This window comes from Bactrocera latifrons, unplaced genomic scaffold, assembly GCF_001853355.1.
Source record: "Bactrocera latifrons isolate USDA-ARS-PBARC rearing strain unplaced genomic scaffold, ASM185335v1 scaffold_1, whole genome shotgun sequence".
NCBI classification, from domain to species: domain Eukaryota; kingdom Metazoa; phylum Arthropoda; class Insecta; order Diptera; family Tephritidae; genus Bactrocera; species Bactrocera latifrons.
Window position 1 is genome coordinate 3,519,390 of NW_017534407.1, and position 8,412 is coordinate 3,527,801.

The window sequence follows — 8,412 nt, forward strand, 5'->3', positions numbered from 1 at the left end:
AAGAAACTTTACAAAATTCCAGTAATCAAAAATGTTGAAATTTTAAATAAAATTTTTAATCTATTCAAGTTTAGCAGGAATGCGACTAAGCTGTTTTTTCAAAAGTGCTTTGAATAAGTGAGCCAATGTTTTATTTATTTATTTATTTAAAAGAGAACTAATTATAAATAATTAATCCGCTTGTAAGAATCAGCACTAGCTACCAGGGCCTTCGGTGAACCAATATTGCTACTCGGAAAACAAGGAAAATTTACTTAAATAACTAAATTAATTTTTTAAAAGCCATATTTATAACAAATATTTTTCTTCAAAAATTAAATAAAATGAAAAATATTTTTTTTTTAATTTTCAGGGTTGCCAACTAAAGTTTATAATATTGTGAAGAACTTTAAAATTTAGATTATTTACAAAATATATTTTAGGCTTTTAATAAGAAAAAAATTTAAACTTTTAATTTTAATGAGAATAATTTTGATACAAAATAAAAAAAATTAAAGCTCAAGGCTTCCGAATCAGTCTACAACATAATAAAAGAGGGCATTTTCAACCTACTCCATAATAGTAGGGTTGCCAACTATATTTATTAAAGAAGAAACGCATTAACCTCGGCTGCGCCGAAACTTCCTCAATACTAAATAGTCCTTACAAGAACTTGTTTCCGATCATGAAGTTGGTCTCATTAATGATCCGATCTGAATAATTTCTTAGGATATTGCATTATTGCTTTACCCTTGCCAAATTTTCTGTACGAAAAAAATGTTTTCCATACAAGAATATGTATTTGATCATTCAGTTTTCTTTCAGGTAGCTATATATATATATGTATATGTATATATATATATATATATTTGGGTCTCTTAATATTGAAATTTCATTTTGGGTGTTACAAACTTCGCCAAATTTACAATTTTCAAGCATTTTTTATCCATTCCAACACACTGCGCAACGCAATGACTTGAATTTTGAGCAACATAAGTAAACTATTTAGACAGCTGACGAAATCTTATATTTCAAAATTAGGTGCGGTATTTCACATTCGCCTTCGCTGTTGTAATTGTTGTTGTCTTTGCTGAAATTATAACTCAACTGCAAACCAACCGCCACACTGCTACATGAGCTACAGCGCCTTAATGCCGAGCACATGCCCCGAAGGGTGCAGCAAAGAAATAATTAATAAAATAAACAGAACTCTTTAGGAGTATGAAATGAAATTTATAGCGAACAATAGCGAGAAGCTGTTCAAAGTTGCACATTTATATTTAATTTTGTGCTAACATGAACTTTATGAACTGCGCCAAGCGGAAATGCCTGCAAATTTATGCTCATGAATGCTGGAGTGGCACGTCTAAATATGCAACAGATTCATAAAGAATTCTTTACACTCGACTGATTGCATCGTAAACAGTGGACTCATAAAAGGCAGAGCAATGAACCCAACAGTCACATTCCGGCGACAGTGCCGCGCCGCGCCGCGCACTCTGCACACTGCACGCCGACGCCAACGCCCACTGAACGAGGCTAAAAATAAACAACAGCAAATATATGTATGAGTTTGCGTGTATATCAGTGTGTGCGCCGTTGTAGCGCGCTATGTACACACACTCATATGTATGTGCATGTACGACATCCTTTTTAGCGCCGCCACCGACAATGCCTGCGCGCCGCAGCCCACATACTTGCCAAACAATTTTAATATTAACAATCCACTTTGGTGGCGCGCCCTCTGGACACGAGGCGGAAAATGCTGCCATACAGCAACAAAAGCGCTCAAATATTTGTACGCTAACATGCGCCTCGAATTGAGGTGAAACGAAATTACCATAAATGCCACAATTGATGCCTGTTGTCCTTGTTGTTGCTATTGCAGCGCAGTTGCGGTTGGCGGCTGCATATAGCAATTACAATGTGTGCGCATCTGTGTGTGTGTGTTTGCGTGTTGAAAAGCATTTCACAGCGGAATTTTAATGAAATAAAAGGATATACGCTGGAAATTTTTACGCGAACTAGCGCATGGACTTGGACAGACGCGCACACGCATGCACACAAATGTAAATGAAAGCCCGCATTACGAAAGTTTCACGCTGGTGAACGCTCAGTGATTTCGTGTTTAGCGTGAATTGTTGTTAATGTTGCCTAAGTACTTAATAGGGGCATATAAATCTGCTGAGAATATGTGAGGAATTTAATCTAAAAATTTAGAGCAAAATGAGAAGTTTCGATATTTTGACATTTTATGTAAGTAAGTGAAAAATAGTTTAAAATTTGCAGTTATGCTGGTAGATAATATTTTGTTCAAGCAGTTGATCATATTTGTAGTACTAAAAGCAGGTTTGGTTAACTTTCAACCGTGAATGCCAACTAATCCATCAGAGTTTGAGATATCGCTCTGAAATTTTAAACGCACTTTATTTTCTTCAAAATGCTGCTTATTTGTCGAAATCGCCAATATCGGTTTACACTAACATATAGCAGCGATACAAACCAAACGGTCAAGCTGAAGTCTTTATATGGGAAATTAGTTTGCTTTATAAGTTATCTTCCCGAAATTTGACATATAATGTCATCCAAAGCATTGCTACAATCTGCGAATAAATTTTTGTAATCGGACTACTATAACATATAGCTGCCATACAAACTGACCGATCAAATTCAAGTCTTTGTATAGAAAATTATTTTATTTGTCGAGATATCTTCATGAAATTTCGCATAGAACTTTACTCAAGACAGCGCTATAACTTTTGAAGAAATTATGCAGATCGGATCTCTATGCATATATATAGCTGCCATATATAATCACTATCAAAATTAAGATCATGATTTTTAATACCCTTGTAGCTATAAAATATGCGACTGTGCAGGGTATTATAATTTAATAAGGTCATCCAGCCAAATTTAATGTTTTTCTTGTTTTTCTTTAATTGTCTACAAACAAGCATTACAACATAAAATGGTTGAAGTGCTCGTATGTGCTGATGAAGACTCAAGTACTCAGGTGTTCTAAATTTCCATAAGGAATGTTGGTAGAATGAAAAGATTTTGTCTTATACAAAAGAATTCAGTGAACTTAGAATTCAAAAATTTCCTCTACTTCAACCCTGAAATAATGGCTCCTCTTACTTGAATTTTGTTTATATTGGCTTACACGGCGTATAAGTAACACTACTGCATTTACAAAATCAAAAAAAAAAAGGAAATATAATAATAAAAACAGCAAAGAGCAAAACTATGCAGTTAGGTCCGATTTAAATTGCAACCTAGGTAAATTTAAGGGTTTTCTGAAAAAGTTTTGCTCCTAAATGCTATTTCTGAATTGAAATCGGTTTGGTGTATACTATACATAGCTACTCCTCTGGCTACTTGGGAAATTATTGTTCAAAAGCAGCACGAAAATTATGGTGATTGTTGACAGAAAAAACATTATTTTTTTTTAATTTTTTTTTTTTATTGCTTGAGAATCGCACTTAATTTCTGCAATTCTTCCGAAAATATTTAGAAAACATAAGGACTTTAGTTCAGCTCATGCTCTGATGATATCCCAATCTTAAGGCCAATTTAATTGTTAAAGACAAAACAAACAAATTTCTTACATATATTTCGTACATATGTATATGTATTTGTAATATTCCACTTAAATTCTCATGAACCATTTCTCACACACCATTTTCAATAATAACGGTTTAATTAGCATAAAAGTACGCACCTTTTGCTGTCACTAACAGTGGCACGTGTAACCGTCTATTTGTACATACATACATATATATAATAAGTCAACATGTACATGTTTACCTATTTCTATTTAAATAAATTTTCTCTAAATTGCAATTAATTAGTTTACCGAAGTGTTCTCGAAATGCTCGGCAAATTTATTTTTAGAATACCTATTTACCATTAATGACAACAAATACACGGAGCTATTGTTATCGGTGACCGAGAAAATCAAATGACGCAAAATCGTCGAAAAACACACAAATAGCAACGTATTTGCAGACATGGTGATGCACACATATACATAAACATACATATATGTATAGTTAAACTATCAATCACGCCCAGTAGGAAAGATGGAAGGTTGAAAAGGCAGCAATCATATATATGGTATATAATGGAAATTTATAAGTATATAATATTGCATATACCACATATGCAATTACTTTATATGTATGTATTTAAATATACACAAATTTTTGCAGTCATTTCTGCGAATTCCTGTGCGAATAATTTTATGCATTTCCGAGAGCTCGTTCTTTATATTGTGCTTTCTTCGAAGTGCTGACTCTCTCCTACAGAACAACAAAATTGTTCTCCTTGCGTCAATACTGCTTATATGAACTAAATTATATTGAAAATATTTGTTTTTTTCTTAGTGTAAATATTTTGAAATTTGTGGCAAAAGTTGTTGTTTTTGGAGTCACTTGTCAAGAGTCTTATAACGCTTTATTTTAAAATAAATTAATAAACTGGGAAAGAAAATAGTTTTTTTTTTTTCATTAAAACCATACCAATTTACTTCGTATGTGTGCTTCTTCTTGAGCTTAGTGCTGCAGATTTGTAAAGCTAAATTAAAACTAAAGATACTGTATCATCGTTAGTTTTAATAAAATATTTTTAATATTTTCGATAAGCATACAACTTGTCTTTATATGATATTTCCCACTACACACAATCATAAAATTAATACAGGAGACTTATTAGTTTTTTGTAAATAATCCATTTGTATATCTTTAACCTCAAACTATTCAAACAACTATTGATCCAATCCATCTAAAATATAATAAGCGAAACCCGTTCATTTTCTGTGCTAAAATCTTTATCGTGTACCAATATTATTCCTTTTATTTTCCAACTCACTCAATATTCTAACTTATTTATGAAAATCTCAAGTGAGTGCGCATTATACTCGCAGTCGTGCTCTGCAGAAATTACATTTCGTTTACGACCTTTCCTTCGTGAAATTCGCTTTTATTACCGCAACATCTTCTTGCGGCAAGGCAAGGTTAACATAAGCAAAGAATTTGCCATGACAAAAGACATACTACGCACATTCCGAACATGCAGCGACGTAAGGCATGGACCGTGCGTGATGGTTTATCCTTACAAGCTACACGCAGCTGCATGGTTTGAGGATTTATGCGGTAAGAGACATAAACTCTTGTAATCTCATAGTGAGCGACTCATTTACACGCTTATAATAAGCAGATATGTGAATGTGTTTACGTGTATGTGCTCAGTGTGTTCTATGGATTCTTGACGTAAAACATTTATGTCTGCTTTTCAAGCTAAATAGCTGCAGAGAGTGCGTTGCTTTTCGCCGAATTTTAAGGACCGCCGCTGTCTTATATAACGTAGCCTTTTATATATATATTTTATATATATATAGTATATATACATATATGTATATATATTATGCGAGTAAATTTCTTTTCCAGTTTCCTAGAACTTTTTATTTGACTTTGTCACCACATACTTATGTACATACATATGTATTCACAAATGTAATTTTGTGGTTAAATATATTTATTTATATGTCGTATGTAATTGTGCCATCCTTCGCTCCTTTCGGCCGCTGTATGGTGTCTTCAATTAACTTACTCGCTTTCCTTTTATTTTCGCCTCAGTTATTTGGTTTAGTTTATGCCTTTATTGTCTTACTTGCTTTGCACAATTCGCTGTTTTGTCTTTTAGTTATTTGAGTCCTAAGGCAACAGCATCATTACTTGGGTGTTTTCCTTTTGAAGGGGCATTATATTTTGCACAATTGGAATGTATGAGCTCAAAACAATTTTTTTTTCTAAATACTATATAAATACATATTTACTTAGAATTATACATTTATGTACTAAATGAAAGACGTGCCTTTTTAATAAATTACTACGCAAAAAAAAAAATATAATTTAAGTTATTGGTCTATAAGGTTTTAAAACTATTTTTACATTTCAATAAAAATCATCTTTTGAAACTTTTTATTGACAAGAAAATAATTTCAAAGGATTTTATTTTTTTAGAATATGTTTGAAACTTTTAAAACTGAGGAAACTTAATGCCCCTTATTTAGACTACAAAAATTTTGGAAAAAATAAATTTTTTTATTTATTGTTATTTAGATATTTTCGACTCTTTTTCAGGACCTTTTGAAAATTTTTTGAAATAATTTTGTTTTCTTATTTTAGTCAATAAATTTATAAAATAAAATTTTCGAAAATAGTTTTTTACGAAGTGTTGTCATTGAAAAATTTTGGATTCTTAGTAAATTAATTTACATTCAAAATAAAAAAGGAAAACTAACGTTTTTGTCATTTTTACTAACAAAAAATTTTTTTTTAATAAAAATTTACCAATTCAGAAAACAGATATTTTTGAATTTTTTTCAGAATCTGTTGAACAATTTTTAGTTTTTTTTTAATTTTTAGTCAAAAATTTAGAAAACAAATTTTTCGAAAATAGATTTTTTGGAATATTGTCAATGAAGATCTGTTGAGTAAAAAAAAATAAAAATATTCCAATTTAGAATAGAGACATTTTCGATTTTTTGTTTTGGAATTGTTGAAACATTTTAAAAATATTCCTTTTTTAATTTTTAATAAAAAATTGAATTTTTCGAAAAAAGAATTTTTGAAAGTATTGTCATTAAAATGCTTTTAAATTTTTAGTCAAAAAATTTATAACACAAAATTTTTCGAAATAGATTTTGTGGAAGTACTTTCATAGAACCACCTTTTAAATTCCAATTTTTTCTTGAAGCAAGTTGAAAACTTATGATAATACAATTTTTGATTGTTCAAAAAAATTCACGTTTTTCTTTTAAAATTTTGAATTTTAAAGAGAATTGTTGAATGCAACTTTAAAAAGTCGTAATTTTTCTAATTTTTCATGATTTTCACATATTCATCCCCTTATTGTATGGAACTAACTGAATCATGTACATAAATAACACTATCTTCATAAAGTTTTGTTGAAGTTTATTACTACAAACCACATAAATTCCTAGAAATTTATATGAAAGCGAACCAAAAAAACGCTTAAGGACAAATAAATGGAATGCAAACTCAAAATGTGTAATAAATTGCGCTCGCACTATTATCTAGCAAAAGGATAAACCATGTCAACAGACAACCATTCTCACTGACTGAGAAGGAAGAGCAAACGGGCCATTGACGCCGCGTTGTCAGCGCTTACCTAGCGCCAACAAATCTTTGTAAAGGAAACAGAGTGCAGAGTGTAAACGATGCAATGATCTCTGCGTTGTCCAGTTTGTTGCTGAAGGTCATTCGCTCGCTGCCACAAAATTAATTCGCACACTTTCTAAGGAATTCAACGGGGTAACGTCCTTTCCGAACAACCCAACAGCCATCAACAATTAATCGTGTGCTTAATTTACAAAATTATTTAGGCGCGCGGTCCATCTCGGCGCTTTGTGGACGTAAGCAATTAAGTTAATTGTGCGAAGCAAAAAAGGAAAATAAGTATTTCGCAATAAGGCAGTGCTTGGCCTGCGAATTTAGTATCATTCTATTTTTCATAAATTCATTTCCACTTTTTCTGGTTGTTAACACCATTTGCGCACATGGCGCGCCTCCGGGCACTTGCGGCAGCGTTTATTGTTTGTTTTTTTGTAAATGTTGTTGCTGGAAATTTTTGCCCTATTTAGTGCATTAACTTTGCGCTAATGAAATTTTTATTACGCCACATAATTTGCAAAAAACAAAGGTATTCGTTTGAGTTTTTCAAATGAAAGCGCATATTTTTAATGCCCTTTTTTCGGTATATAACATATATAATATATGTATGTATGACCTATGTAAATATATATTTATAGAGTAGACAAGCCGCCTTGGTCGAACCTTATGCTGTCTTGAAAAGTTTGCGCCACAAACTTCGTGCCTACGAGTCATACCCAATTATTTTGCAAAACATTTCAATATAAAAGGGAAAGAGAACTCTTTATTTGCTCTTCTTTGATTTGGTGATAAAAAAAACCTAGCGTCAGGCATTTCGATCCACTTCATAAGTTAAGCCCCTTCGGTGTTCATTTCATAGAAGCTAACTTTTTGTCTTCTTACATTCTTTCATTTCCTTTGATGTGCAAACTGAAAGTAAATGTTTAATACCTCGCTGAAATTGTTTGTTTTTTGTTTTTGTCTTTTTATTGGTTGATTTTTGTCAAGTTGTCAGATTCAAAGCAAAAATTATTTATTTTCGGCGAACCGTGGGTATGAGATTTTAAATGAATATATAATTTGACATGAGTCACTCTTCTGTATAGTCAGCACAGATGGTGAAATTTTAGGTCAAATGAATGAAATTATGAAATTTGTTAAAATTTTTCTGTATTTTTATACTCTCGCAACAAAGTTGCTAAAGAGAGTATTATAGTTTTGTAACGGTTGTTTGTAAGTCCTAAAACTAAAAGAGTCA

General features: G+C 31.7%; 1 protein-coding gene across 1 annotated transcript in view; it reads right to left on the reverse strand.

Moving 5' to 3' along the window:
* Positions 1-8,412, reverse strand: part of LOC108978800 — a 58,528-nt gene that overhangs the window by 38,143 nt on the left and 11,973 nt on the right. The gene's annotated exons all lie outside the window — the stretch shown is intronic.